This window comes from Lissotriton vulgaris, chromosome 12 (assembly GCF_964263255.1).
Source record: "Lissotriton vulgaris chromosome 12, aLisVul1.2, whole genome shotgun sequence".
Lineage (NCBI taxonomy): Eukaryota > Metazoa > Chordata > Amphibia > Caudata > Salamandridae > Lissotriton > Lissotriton vulgaris.
This window is the reverse complement of record NC_141700.1, coordinates 754972051-754984447: the sequence shown is the minus strand read 5'-3', so window position 1 is coordinate 754984447 and position 12397 is coordinate 754972051.

Genomic DNA, 12397 nt, shown 5'->3' with positions numbered 1-12397 from the left:
TCTCGCCTCGCCAACTTCCCACGGTCAGCGGTCTCTTCCTGCTAGCTCTGGACTCCAAAGTACATCAGGAAGGGTTCTCTGGTCCAGCTCTGGTCCTTCAGGGCAGCCTGCCCCCTTTTGCTGTAAATCGCCTCTCCCGCACGCCACTCTCCTCCCCTACTAGATTCTCACTCGCCTTCTTCCGCCGGAACTTCGCCCAGGACTCGTACGTCGCGCGTGGCTGCGGGCTTTTCATCACAGTGACCTCTAGATTTTCCAAAATGCAACTGCATGATTAATTGCCAAAGGCCAATGGCATGCCCATATATCTTCTGCACCACCACTTGCAGCCAATCAAGCATTGAATGAGGGTTAAGGCCCTATGGATTGAGCAGAAGGCATGCAATGCCTAAACGACCACAGTTCCTAGTCTCCAAAATCCGTACCCTGTGTTGCAGTACACATGCAGAACACAAGCCCCATTCTGCTAACCATGCACTCCTGCAACATCAGCCCTTCAGCGCCGTTCTTTCCTGGTCTGGAGCCTTCAGTATCTAGGCTGCTCGTCTCTGGGAATCTCTACCCCTCTGCCTCCTTATACAATTGTACCATCTTGCTCACTGCAAGCAATTAATGGCTGAGGTCTGGTCGCCGGGTGTTTTAGAGTTCGTAGGACGAGTTACTTCATCACAAACATGATGGGTATCCCATCCATCGTATTACAAGTGCCATTAAATATAATTTATTTTTCCCAATTTTACTTCCTGCCTGGTCAGCATGGATTGTATGGAGTCAGTTCAGCCCCAAGAAGCCTTCAGGTAATCAGACATCATACAAAGTGAAATAAATGGATAAAATAAATAGGACAACCGAGGACTTTCCTCCCCACACAGGTCCAGCATCAGCCCCTCAACATTCTAGTGGTGACTCACTAGGTGGTAACCAAGGAACAAGGCTCGGCAACACTAGAACTCTGAAGGAAGCATGTCACTCATCCCCCTTCCTAACTCTTTGCATGAAAAGTAATAGCTTTTATGTTTACACCACCCACACACACACCCACACAATCAGAAAGCACTGCAGGAAAAACTGATAACTGTTCTTGAAGCAACTGTAGGGATGATTGCTTTTGTGCTGGAAGGATGAATGCTCTGTTTGAGGCATGTGCAATGTTTTTGCACACGTCTCTTGGCAGTCACTGTTAGTGGGCCCAGGAGGAAACCTAATCACTGTGTTTCTAGATCAAAGAAAGGATGCCCTGCAGATCCTGGAGAGGAAGGAACCCAGTGGATGTGGCCTAATGGTTAGAGCGGTGGTTAAGAAAAGATTGGTTCTGTTGGGTAAGACCCATTACTTTTGTTATTGCTGATAAATGCAATCATGAACAAGTGCTCTCTGATACACACCTAACTTGAGAAATGAATACTCAAATTACAAAATCGTGAGATCAAATGTTTGTATTGTGTAATTTATAACAGAATTCATTCAATTTACATCTGAATTACTTCATTCAAAAGTAACATACAATGCATGATAGGACTGTCAGAAAAGTGCAAATAGGGGACTTTGAGTGAAGAGTGCTCAATGAGTGAAGGAATATTCAAGACAGGATAAATCCGCAGCTACTGATTTATGCAGCTGGTAGGAGGGACGATGCACTACCTCCCCACTTGATTGATTCCTGATTCATAACCCGGATACGACTGGCCATTGCGCCACACTGACACAGGCTAAGATTCCCCAGTCTGAAACCCAAACTGTCATCAATATTCACCTGTATTCCTGTCTTGAGAAAGACCCGCCGCGACCAGCTACTGGGGCGCAAGAGGGTCGAAATGTCGACGCATGTCATAGGTCCAGAACCACCAGGATCCCAATAGGAACACTAGGACACCTTGGTTGAAAACCAACATCTGGCCAATGAAACACTTGTATATATCTGTATATAGGAAATCCCCTTGCACTGTATATTCCTTCACTCATTGAGCACTCTTCCGACCGGTCACTTTGATAGCACTTCTGGTCGCAAGAAGCACCTGCAGAGGCCCTTTCCAGCGAGCCACCAGGCTCCCTCGCCTCTGAAAGTGCTGTACGAGAACAAAATCCCCGGGTCGGATGGTGTGTTCAGGCCCCTCTTTTGGCGGTGCCAGCGCCTTGTGTATACGTTGATGAATAGAACACATATTTTTAGTCAACTCAAAAAGATAGTCCCCTAACAGTGGGTACTCAATATCTGAGAAGTGTTTCGGTCGAGGGACGCCCCAAACATTTACTGGGTGGCTGAACACAACTTCATATTGTGACAATCCTGTTCTAGTGTGTGCCGTAGCTCTTGTTGACAGAAGAGCTAATTTTAAAACATCTGGCCACTTCAATCCTGTGCTTTCCTGAATTTTTGCCAATTTCAGTTTGAGAGTACCATTGTACTTCTCAACTAAGCCTGCTGATTGGGGGTGGTGTGTGTAGGAGAGTAGGGTCTGCTTCCTATGGTCACCCCCACTTTTTAGGTTTTGACTGGCGATGCGCACGTAGTGCGCATGCGCCAAAAAACCTTATGAGTTGTGTGTGCAGTCGGGTATACGCCCCCTCCTCCCATTGGCTAGCTCCATAAATGGAGGCTAGCCATTGGGAGAGGGCTCTGTCCGTCAATCTCAGACCAGATTCGGGGGCGTTCCCGAGAATTTTTGGCTTTTGGCGACGTCACGCTACGTCAGCCAAAAGCCGAGAACGCCCCCGAATCTGGTCCGCCATTGACGGCACTCGGCACCCCCTCCACGAGTCCTGGGACCAGGTCCGCCTCACCTCGCAGCGCCCGATGGCAGCTTTAGGCAGAAGGGGATGTCCGCTGCACGCCTTCTCTCGTTTGCTTTGTTGCCTGGTGTAGCACTGTGATGTCGGCACCCATAGAAAGGTCTCGCGCAGCCAAAAAAGCGCTGCATTCCAGGAAGAGGCAACACACTGCAACAGAGTCAAGATGGTGAGATACAGGCGGGATCTGTAGAGCTTGGGAGCTGACTGCAGCCCGGCGGGAGGGGACCCAGAGCGCACAGGAAGGCCAGCGAGCTTAAAGGCTGTTCAAACACGGCACCCCAGAGAGAAATATCTTTATGGCGTGTACGATTAAGGTTAGTGTAGGGTGTGGCTCTTCAAGACAGAGGGCAGTACACCGGAGCTCGGCCGACTGACATAGTTGCCTGTTCCCACCCCCTCTCCCGCTCTCCGTGTCTCCGGACCCCGTTCCCACCCCCCTACCGCTGCCTCGCTCTCCGTGTCTCCCCGTTCCCGCCCCCCTACCGCTGCCTCGGCTCCCAGTTCCCGCCCCCCTACCGCTGCCTCGCTCTCCGTGTCTCCCTGGCCCCGTTCCCGCCCCCCTACCGCTGCCTCGGCTCCCAGTTCCCGCCCCCCTACCGCTGCCTCGCTCTCAAACATGACACTTTGCCATCACTGCTACTGCACGTAATGTGTGTTAATTCGCGGCGTCATGTAGAACAGCACTGCATCATTGCAAGAGCAAGTATGCTTCGGCTTCGCCATACTCTCCGACCATGTTCTTGTGGTGATATTCACCCTGCTTGTATTTGCGAGTAGCACAGTAACCGCTATTAATTTAGTCCTTTTGAAGTATTTATAGAGGCCTTTATACGTAGTTGTGGGGCGCTGAGGAGTATTTTCGGACAGTACCCGGTTGAGGAGGTAGTTGTTAGCAGAGTGTTGCATTTGTTGTGAAAGTGTGCGGCGAGTGTTGCATTTATAGGGAGATATAATGTTAGGCTTGTGGATTTTAGCTGGTCCATGTGGTGAAACACTGGGAGGTGTGGCGCGCTAAGTAGGTGTGGCATTCTGAACTCTTCCACTGAAAGCCGGGAAAGTTTAAAGCAGAATTACCTAAACAGTTTGAACACGGAAAGGCTGAAAGGGGTAGCTGTTTCCTAGGTTCTAGTGCTTCGTCGCAGTCGCCTCGTCCTGTGCCGGTCCGTGCAGTCCGACGGTGTTCAGAGCTTGGGGCGGGTGAGGAGCTGGGCCGACCCTGTCCCGAGCTGAGAGGTATCACCAACTGTCGCTTTCTCTCTCGCGAGATCGCCGGTACTTCCGTGAAGATGGCAGCTGCAGGCTGGAGAGTATGTGGGGGCCGGGTTGCCCGCTTGTTCGGCTCTACCCTTGGAAGAACAGGGAGCCGGAGAGTTCTGTGGCCGAAAGCCCCCGTGGTGGGGGGCGTGCTCCTCGGCATGGGGGTGACCTGGTACAGCCTCACGAGTGCCCGCGGCGGGGAGAGCCCGGGGAGGAGAGCCACAGTCCGGGCACAGGTAGGAGGCTGACAGAACTCTACTGAAACCATTGCAATGGTTCGCACTTCACAGCACAAACAAACCCAGTGCACACACTGGCCCTGCAAAACACTGCGGCAAACCTGCCAGCGATACCATACTTTGTTTTTAAGTAGTGCTGTACAACTTCAGCCAGCCCCAACTTTTTAGCCTAACACGCTCTCAGTTTTAAACTATTTTAAAAACATGATGGCGAAACGAAACTGTGTCCTGGTTGACAAACATGACACTTTGCCATCACTGCTACTGCACGTAATGTGTGTTAATCGCCATACTCTCCGACCATGTTCTTGTGGTGATATTCACCCTGCTTGTATTTGCGAGTAGCACAGTAACCGCTATTAATTTAGTCCTTTTGAAGTATTTATAGAGCCCTTTATACGTAGTTGTGGGGCGCTGAGGAGTATTTTCGGACAGTACCCGGTTGAGGAGGTAGTTGTTAGCAGAGTGTTGCATTTGTTGTGAAAGTGTGCGGCGAGTGTTGCATTTATAGGGAGATATAATGTTAGGCTTGTGGATTTTAGCTGGTCCATGTGGTGAAACACTGGGAGGTGTGGCGCGCTAAGTAGGTGTGGCATTCTGAACTCTTCCACTGAAAGCCGGGAAAGTTTAAAGCAGAATTACCTAAACAGTTTGAACACGGAAAGGCTGAAAGGGGTAGCTGTTTCCTAGGTTCTGGTGCTTCGTCGCAGTCGCCTCGTCCTGTGCCGGTCCGTGCAGTCCGACGGTGTTCAGAGCTTGGGGCGGGTGAGGAGCTGGGCCGACCCTGTCCCGAGCTGAGAGGTATCACCAACTGTCGCTTTCTCTCTCGCGAGATCGCCGGTACTTCCGTGAAGATGGCAGCTGCAGGCTGGAGAGTATGTGGGGGCCGGGTTGCCCGCTTGTTCGGCTCTACCCTTGGAAGAACAGGGAGCCGGAGAGTTCTGTGGCCAAAAGCCCCCGTGGTGGGGGGCATGCTCCTCGGCGTGGGGGTGACCTGGTACAGCCTCACGAGTGCCCGCGGCGGGGAGAGCCCGGGGAGGAGAGCCACAGTCCGGGCACAGGTAGGAGGCTGACAGAACTCTACTGAAACCATTGCAGTGGTTCGCACTTCACAGCACAACCAAACCCAGTGCACACACTGGCCCTGCAAAACACTGTGGCAAACCTGCCAGCGATACCATACTTTGTTTTTAAGTAGTGCTGTACAACTTCAGCCAGCCCCAACTTTTTAGCCTAACACGCTCTCAGTTTTAAACTATTTTAAAAACATGATGGCGAAACGAAACTGTGTCCTGGTTGACAAACATGACACTTTGCCATCACTGCTACTGCACGTAATGTGTGTTAGTACGCGGCGTCATGTAGAACAGCACTGCATCATTGCAAGAGCAAGTATGCTTCGGCTTCGCCATACTCTCCGACTATGTTCTTGTGGTGATATTCACCCTGCTTGTATTTGCGAGTAGCACAGTAACCGCTATTAATTTAGTCCTTTTGAAGTATTTATAGAGCCCTTTATACGTAGTTGTGGGGCGCTGAGGAGTATTTTCGGACAGTACCCGGTTGAGGAGGTAGTTGTTAGCAGAGTGTTGCATTTGTTGTGAAAGTGTGCGGCGAGTGTTGCATTTATAGTGATAGTATGTGGGAAGCTTTTTAGGTTTTGACTGGCGATGCGCACGTAGTGCGCATGCGCTAAAAAACCTTATGAGTTGTGTGTGCAGTCGGGTATACGCCCCCTCCTCCCATTGGCTAGCTCCGTAAATGGAGGCTAGCCATTGGAAGAGGGCTCTGTCTGTCAATCTCGGACCAGATTCTGGGGCGTTCCCGAGAATTTTTGGCTTTTGGCGACGTCACGCTACGTCAGCCAAAAGCCGAGAACGCCCCCGAATCTGGTCCGCCATTGACGGCACTCTGCGCCCCCTCCACGAGTCCTGGGACCAGGTCCGCCTCACCTCGCAGCGCCCGATGGCAGCTTTAGGCAGAAGGGGATGTCCGCTGCACGCCTTCTCTCGTTTGCTTTGTTGCCTGGTGTAGCACTGTGACGTCGGCACCCGTAGAAAGGTCTTGCGCAGCCGGAAAAGCGCTGCATTCCAGGAAGAGGCAACACACTGCAACAGAGTCAAGATGGTGAGATACAGGCGGGATCTGTAGAGCTAGGGAGCTGACTGCAGCCCGGCGAGAGGGGACCCAGAGCGCACAGGAAGGCCAGCGAGCTTAAAGGCTGTACAAACACGGCACCCCAGAGAGAAATATCTTTATGGCGTGTACGATTAAGGTTAGTGTAGGGTGTGGCTCTTCAAGACAGAGGGCAGTACACCGGAGCTCGGCCGACTGACATAGTTGCCTGTTCCCACCCCCTCTCCCGCTCTCCGTGTCTCCGGACCCCGTTCCAGCCTCCCTACCGCTGCCTCGCTCTCCGTGTCCCCCCGGCCCCGTTCCCGCCCCCCTACGGCTGTCTCGGGTCCCAGTTCCCACCCCCCTACCACTGCCTCGCTCTCCGTGTCTCCCCGGCCCCGTTCCCGCACCCCTACCGCTGCCTCGGCTCCCAGTTCCCGCCCCCCTACCGCTGCCTCGCTCTGTGTCTCCCCGGCCTCGTTCCCGCCCCCCTACCGCTGCCTCGGCTCCCAGTTCCCGCCCCCCTACCACTGCCTAGCTCTCCGTGTCTCCCCGGCCCCGTTCCCACCCCCCACCGCTGCCTCGGCTCCCATTCCCGCCCCCCTACCGCTGCCTCGCTCTCCGTGTCTCCCCGGCTTTGTTCCCGCCCCCCTACCGCTGCCTCGGCTCCCGTTCCCGCCCCCCCACCGCTGCCTCGCTCTCCGTGTCTCCCGGGCCCCGTTCCTGCCCCCCTACCGCTGCCTCGGCTCCCAGTTCCCGCCCCCTACCGCTGCCTCGCTCTCGGTGTCTCCCCGGCCCCGTTCCCGCCCCCCTACCGCTGCCTCGGCTCCCGTTCCCGCCCCCCTACCGCTGCCTCGTTCTCCGTGTCTCCCGGCCCCGTTCCCGCCCCCCTACCGCTGCCTCGGCTCCCGCTCCCGCCCCCCTTCCGCTGCCTCGCTCTCGGTGTCTCCCCAGCTTCGTTCCCGCCCCCCTACCGCTGCCTCGGCTCCCGTTCCCACCCCCCTACCGCTGCCTCGCTCTCTGTGTCTCCCCGGCCCCGTTCCCGCCCCCTACCGCTGCCTCGGCTCCCGTTCCCGCCCCCCTACCGCTGCCTCGGCTGCCGGAGTTGCAGGAGAACCCCACTGGCTGAAAGAAGATGCTAGGTTTAGCTTTTTTTCTCGTGTCTTTTCTTTTATTGAGCCATGGGGAGGGGTAGGGGGTAGGTGGAGAGGGTAAAGGAATAAGCTCTTTCAGTGCAATGCAGTTCTCTCCAGTCATCCATCATATCTACGCTATCCATCAAGTCAGCCAACTACATTCGAAAATATGTGCTCTGTCCCTGTTCATTGAGGATATCCATTTTACCCGTCATTACACAGTTACCATTGCTTGTCCGTTTCATAGGGCTCTTGCTTATGAAACATCTATCAGAAGTAATCTTCCTGGTCCATGTTTATCACTTCTAGAACAAATAGATAGCCACCCCTCTGTTGACGGTAGAAGACACAGAATAATATCACTGTCCACCCCATTTCTCTGCTAGCTTGGAATACTCCATGTGCATTTTAATGTGTTTCCTGCTGGAACTCGATTCCTACCCTGTTCTGTTTAAGGAAAGCAAAACAAGTGATGGGTCGACTTCATGAAATAATGTCAGCCACCAGTAATCGTGTGCCCCTGTTGCCTGCGTGTGCCTCCGTGTGCCCCTGTTGCCTGCTTGTACCTCCGTGTGCCCCTGTTGCCTGCTTGTGCCTCTGTGTGCCCCTGTTGCCTGCTTGTGCCTCTGTGTGCCCCTGTTGCCTGCTTGTGCCTCTGTGTGCCCCTGTTGCCTGCTTGTGCCTCCGTGTGCCCCTGTTGCCTGCTTGTGCCTCCGTTTTCGTGCCCCTGTTGCCTGCTTGTGCCTCCGTGTGCCCCTGTTGCCTGCTTGTGCCTCCGTGTGCCCCTGTTGTCTGCTAGTGCCTCCATGTGCCCCGTTGCCTGCTTGTGCCTCCGTGTGCCCCTGTTGCCTGCTTTTGCCTCTGTGTGACCCTGTTGCCTGCTTGTGCCTCCGTGTGCCCCTGTTGCCTGCTTGTGCCTCCGTGTGCCCCTGTTGCCTGCTTGTGCTGTGTGGGTGTGTGTGGAGGGCTCTGTGTGGCTGTGTGTGTGGGAAGCTTTGTGTGGCTGTGTGTGTGGGAAGCTTTGTGTGGCTGTGTGTGTAGGAAGCTTTGTGTGGCTGTGTGTGTGGGGGGCTCTGTGTGGCTGTGTGTGTGGGGGGCTCTGTGTGTGTGTGTGGGGGGGCTCTGTGAGTTTGTGTGTGTCATTTGCGAGAGATAAAGCTAGTGGCATTGTAAATGACAATGCCATTTATTTATGTTAAAAAAAACATAAATAAAAATAATGTCAAGAGCAATGCCAATAGCTCTAACTTTAACAAAGGCAAAACCATTGCATTGTAAATGCTTGTTGATTTTGCTTTACTGTTTTCGACTTAGATGTGGCTGTGGGCCTGTTAATCAGACCGACAGCCCAGATGCACTCTCTCTAAATTCAAGCCATGTACTCTAGGTACATACTCAATAGGGAATTGAGTCACCTTGTCAGCCCCTGTACCCTAGGTACTCAGGGCATAGGGGTAACCAAGGCCTACCAGGGGCTGCAGCATGTATTATGCCACCCCTGGCTGGCCACTCAAATAGACACAACTGGCTGATCACTCAGCTGGGGCAAGGTCGTGTAACCACCCCTTGCTTAGGTGTAGTATTCCTATACCTACCTACATATAGACACACAATAACCTATAAGTCACTCCTATGGCAGGCCTTAACAATCCTGAAGGCAGAGTGCTTGGTTATGTGTGAGATGGTGCTCTAGCATGAGCTGAGCCTGTCTGCAGCTTTCGGAACCATGTTCTTATAGCTGTTCTATGATATTGCCATACCATATACTCTTAAGTGCATTATGACCCTCGCGGTTAAACGCTAACTTTGGTTTGGCTTTATCCAAACATGTCGTGTAAGGTGTCATAGGCTTTGGAATACTACCCCCTTGCCAATTCTGGTGACGGGGGTAGCATTCCACACTTCTAGAGGGAGAAGACATGTTAGTTCTGACTATCCCGGTTAAAGTTAACCAGAGCCCCAGCATCACAAAATGGATGCTGCTGCCACAGACACAAGTCTGACCTCCTGCTGCTGGGAGTCCTTCCAGTCACGGAGGTTTGCACAATAGGTTTCCTGCTTGGGGAGGTGCGAGCACCATCCCAGACAGGAGGATGTGTATTGGGACAGGGAGGGCTGAATAGAATCAGACACTGCCTGGAGCACTCTAGGTGCTCCATGCATACCCCAGTTCAAACCAGTTGCTGGGGCACTCCAGCCCCAGCTATGGCGCGAAACTGCACAAAGGAAAGGGGGTGTAACCACCCCCCTTCCTGGTCCCACCCATAGGAGGAACCTATTGACCAAACCAGCCCCCTTTAATTGTATAAAGGTAGGAGCTGACCCATTAGACTTTAGATTAATCCTGGAATCGATTGAAGACGAAACTCTGGACCCTTCGACATTCACCTGAGCTGAAGACTGAAGAAATCTCCCTTGTAGCCAAGAGTGACCACCCTGGGCAACCAGGCACCATCCTGCAACTCGACTGCTTGCTTTGTCCCCGTTCCCGCCAGAACCTGAGCACAGAGCCTGACAAGACCTCGACTCCCGGATCCCTCTGACCCCACTGCATGACTCCAGCACAGCTGAGCCCCGTGGAAGGCGTCGGGACCCGTGGAAGCATTTAACTTGGAAAGTCTTCGACTTGCTAACAGCCCAGCTCCTGAGGCCTCCTCGAAGCTGTGCACTGGGGACTGAGACACCCCAACACCGAGCTCCACCTGCACCGAAGACCAGCCCTCCACACTCCACGAGATCTGTGTGGGGCCCTTCTGCTTGTGTTCTGCTCAACGCGTTGTCCGGTTCCTGGCCTGTTGGCTAGTAGCCCTCTGGCGACGATCTTTTTGTAACTCCATCGCTGGTCTGGTTGCTCCAGACTGGCCCTTGCTTTCCTGCAAAGGTGAAGTACCTCAGACCCTTCTGTGTGTATCCTGCATGGGTTGCCTTTGCTTAGGCTTGTTGGCTCCGATCTTGAAGCCGACCCCTCCATCTGCGAGAACCTTCGTGGGACAGCTCCTCTCCAGCACCTGGTCATCCTCGACACCTCCTGGTCCACGTGGCTGCAACGACAAGCTTCACCCCAGCACTTGATTGCTCCTCGACGATGTCTGGTTCCTTCCTGGTTCCACCCGGTCACTGGCTAGTGACCTAGACTCTGTCCCCTCTGCTTTCAGGTCTTCTTCGACTCCGATCCACCCTTGGATCCACCCGGACATCTTCCTCCTGGTCGCCTGCAGCATCTTTCTTCACAGGCTCCATAGACTTCAACAGCGAAACCCGACACATCTTCACACCTATGAACCCGCTTCCTGTGGGTGAGGTAACGCGAGTACTTCGGTGCTCCTGTAGGGATTGACTATCCTAGTGTCCAGTTTTGCTAGTTGTATGTTCCTAGTTAGACCAGAAGTGTCCTAAATCTTCATTTACGTACCTTCTAAGTTCCCATTTATTTATTTATTTTCTATTTACTCTCGCGTGAGTGTACTGACACTGCACGCGCTGCCTGTGGGCCTCCTACTCCTAACCTAAGAGTCAGATAGTGTAGCCCCAGCGATTCCCGAGGCCCTAGGTGTCTTCCTTTCCCAAGTCGTGGTTCTTATACCACTTACTTAGTATATGGTATTACGCGCCCCTAGGGCCTAACTGTAAATTGTGCTATTTAAAGTATTTCTAAGTGTAACTTGTTATGTGCTTTTGCCTCTGACCTCATAAAGAGTTCAGAGGAGTGTGTTAGTGAATAAATACATATATATTTTATATATATCCTGTGTGGTGTGCTTTCATTTGATATTCAAGGGGTTACATATGGTAAAACAGCTGGCTTTACACGCCCTCAAGAGTCTTTTAGCCTAAGACTGTTCTGCCCACCCTACCTCTAGGATAGCTGGTCTATAAGGTTGACTTTACAACTATCAACATAAGGGTTGTTTGGACTGGTGCAAGGTGTTCACTAGAATAGTGAACATCATATACCAGGCCAACTTCTCACAGTGTGCAGCATGGAACTTCTGTTTATTGTGCAACCCATCACACACCAACTGGATAACTTTTGAATTAAAGTGACTGCCATTGTCACTCCAAATCAAACGAGGCAAACCGAAACGGGGAAAGAACTCCTGCAGGAGGGCTTTCGCTGTCGCTAAAGCTGTTCTCCTTAGTGGGGTAACCCTCATTCCATTTACTGAATGCGCAAAAAACCACCAACACATATTTCAAATTGTTAACCAGTTCCATTTTGAGATAGTCCATCTGAAGTCCTTCAAAAGGGAACAAAATGGGTGCAAAATTGCCAGGGGGCATAGGAGTCCCCTTCCCAGGATTGTACACCATGCAATATTTAACCAAATGGGCAGCTACCTTTGGGATATTATCATTCTGCCACACAGGGTCCAATAGCTTGCCTATGCCCATGGCCCTATTATGAGCTGGGCCGTGCACCATTGTGACTAAAGGGAGAACATAGTCATCCGGTAACATCCACCTTTGCTTTCCTGACTTATTCATCCAGCACCCATCTTTGTCTAAACGTGCTGTGCTTTCCTGTCATACTGCTAGCTCCTCAATTGTTACCTCACGCTGTATCTCCTGTGTATCCTCAAACATAGTAATGTCGGGTACCCATCTGGCAGGGCCTACCACAAAACATTCTTTTCATTTTTGTTCGGGCTGTCTCCTTAGCTGTTAGGTCTGCAAATGCATTTCTCCTTCCCACATCATCAGTAATTTCCTTGTGGGCACTGCACTTCACTATTGCTAACTTCTTGGGAAGTGTAAGGGCTAACAAAAGCCTGTGTATCAATGGGCCATTCTGGATCTATAACCTGTGTGAAATCAGGAATTCTCTCTCCGCCCAGGGCCGCCCAAAGTTGTGGGCAACTC